The sequence below is a fragment of the Wolffia australiana genome, chromosome 4 (genome assembly GCF_029677425.1).
Source record: "Wolffia australiana isolate 7733 chromosome 4, ASM2967742v1".
Classification (NCBI taxonomy): Eukaryota; Viridiplantae; Streptophyta; class Magnoliopsida; order Alismatales; family Araceae; genus Wolffia; species Wolffia australiana.
In genome coordinates this window covers 13,682,686-13,685,688 of record NC_135838.1, presented here as the reverse complement: position 1 = coordinate 13,685,688, position 3,003 = coordinate 13,682,686, and the positions used below count along the sequence as shown (strand labels likewise).

General features: G+C 31.3%; 1 non-coding gene across 1 annotated transcript; it reads right to left on the bottom strand.

Moving 5' to 3' along the window:
- Positions 1 to 1,276: 1,276 nt before the first annotated feature.
- Positions 1,277 to 1,347, bottom strand: TRNAC-GCA (transfer RNA cysteine (anticodon GCA)). The gene has a single exon. It is a non-coding gene; the product is annotated as a tRNA-Cys (tRNA).
- Between the last annotated feature and the right edge of the window lie 1,656 nt (positions 1,348 to 3,003).

Sequence of the window (3,003 nt, the reverse complement as noted above, 5' to 3'; positions counted from 1 at the left end):
TGTTTATTAGTGTATTCTAGTTTATTATTTCTACTTCACTGTAGAAGAATTTGAAAGCATAGACATCTTGATTTCAAACAAACAGGTCGTAAAACATTAAAAAGCTGATACAATTTTATGAATCAATAAAAAGTACCTCTAAAGTCCACTCCTACCCCAGACTACTAGTGAAAGAGAAAATGTAAAGACTACCATTAAAGCAGCCCAAGCGAGACTTACTATATCCATGTCATATATCTCCTATATATGAAAGAATTATTCCATTATTGGTTACTAATCATAGTAGAACCAATGGGGCAGAGTAAAAATGGAATTATAACTTCCCCTATTGATCATCCAATAAATAGATTTGTAACAAGTTCCTATAGTTAGAGCATTTCTGTTATATTAATTCAATAAAGATTAGACAAATAAGATAGACATAATTTCTAAATATCAAGCCAAGGCTTTTATCCTAAGATAAAGATAGAGGAATAGTAAGACATACATTTTTGTTCACTTTTATAAGCAACAAAAAAAATACAGAGATATAACTACCTCACCAACAAGGTAAGGTACATAAATTGCTATTTCATAATTCCATTTTATCTAAACCTATTATCGTTCTGTGAAACAATTTGAAATATGATGTGTTATTATAGTCTTGATGTTTTCCAATCTCCTATAATGTCAAAATTGAAATTTTATTCTATCTCTAGAGGAGAGGGTACAATCAATCAAGAAGGACTAGTGATTATTTATCACTAGGATTTTCCAGTTTAGAGACAACATATCTTTTTTTAGTTACTTACATAACTGAGGAATCAATTTTCCCCTCAGCCTAGCCAATTGACTCAGTATAAACTTAACTTAATATTGATTGTATAGTCAACTAATGAAAGTATTAAAATTTGATAGTGTTTCCTATTAAACCTAAGCTGAAAACTAAAATAAAAAAGGAGTCTCTTTTTTGTTATTTTTCAACTCTGCTCTTTCAGTCATGACTAAAATAGTATTTCCTATCTCTTACTATGATGGATATGAATCTCATAGTTGTCTCTTAACATTTTCTTTTTCTGTTTTTTAGTTACTTATCAAGTTTGGTTTGTTCGTAACATACTGAAAAATACCTAGTTTGAAGAATTACAGGCTTTACTTTTTGAGAACCTATGGTAACTTCTTAGAATTAAGTATTAAAAAAAAAAAGCCTAAGCCTTTCCCACTGTATGTTTCTCTTTACGAAGAATTAGGTTTAGACCAGCAGAATAGTATAAGAAATTGCATATTTTCCTTGATCAGGCGACATCCAGATTTGAACTGGGGATAAAGGATTTGCAGTCCCCCGCCTTACCACTTGGCCACGTCGCCAAACAAAAAGAATAAATGCTAGATATAAATGCTATTTATATTAGAAATATAAACTGTCTATTAGTATTTATTATAAATAGAGATTAGCTTCTTTTTTTTTATGAGAAAAAATATCAATAAGTATCAATATTATCCCAGTAGAATATTATTGGAGATAAACTCAAGTAAACTCTATTATATAATACAATTCTAAAAATATCAATACCCTTTTCAATAAAATCTTAAAAAATGAAGAAATTACTACGAATTTTATATTATTACATATATAAATTAGTATTTAGTACTAAAATAGTATTTTTTTATATATAATATAAGTAATAGACTATAGAATATACATAAATCCCTTTTTGAATTGTGATTTTGACTCATAACACTAATTATGTATATTAAGTACATATATAAATATAAACCCCAGAACACAAGTAATAGATACAGAGCGAGCGGGTAGGATACTATTATATATAGAAAAATTTGAAAGAATAAGCAAGGAACCCCCACGTATCATAGGAGGCAAAGTGCAGCCCTCTAAGAACAAAACAAGCCATAGAATCAGGATTTTAGACATAGTACACACGCATGTCTACAATCAGCCATTTATTTATAAAATCGGCCATTTTATATATAAATGGAGCATATAAGTTAAAGTATTAGTTCAAAAGTTAATATATATATAATTATAAATGTTAAAATAATAAGTAATATATATTATAAAATTTAAAATTATAATGAAACTAAAAATGAGAGAGCAAGTCTTGGCTGTGAGGCATCGCAGATTGAGAAATCCTAAGCTCAGTACTTGGAGGCTTCGCCGATTGAGAACTCCTCTGCTCAGTCCAAGGAGGCTTCACCGATTGAGAACATCTCATCTAAGGCAATGAAGGCTTCGCTGATTGAGAACACCTTCGAGGCTTCGCCGATTGAGAACCCCTTAGAGAGGCTTCGCCGATTGATAACCCCTTAGAGAGGCTTCGTCGATTGAGAACACCTTGGAGGCTTCACCGATTGAGAACACCTCAAGCTCGTTTACTCGGGTAAAGCAAAACTTTACTTTTACAAGGGAAATTTTTTCTTAACTCTATCATAATAAGTTTAGTGTATGATTATAACTTGTAAAAATAAAATTTTGCTTAACCCGAGTAAATGAGCTCGAGGTGTTCTCAATCGTCAAAAAAATATTTCTTGGCTATATAATGGTCAAAAAATTATAAACAAATATGGAAAAATTTCGCAAAATTTAGTAAAACCCTTAACCACCTCTAGCCAAGTATTTTATGCACTGAAAAAAAATATTTCTTCAATGCACTGAGGTTAAATGCCATGTAAAAATACAAAAAAATTATAAACAATCACAAAATCGTAGTGCAAATCATTTATGTCCATTTATGTATGATAACATGCAAATATGGCCAATAAAACACATGTATGTAATGTAATATTCATCAATTTAATATTATAATTTTCAAGTTATTAGTGGTGTGGTCCATATAGGGTCAGCTCACTAAGGTTCAGTGCAATTTGGCTGAGTCAAGACTTGACTAAATGGGCTAAGACCTATTGGGCATGACCCAATATGGTCAGGACTTAGCCAATGTGGCTAAGTCCTGCACAGGGCTACCCTGTGCCCTGTGGTTGCGTGCACTGCCCTCGCGGGGACCG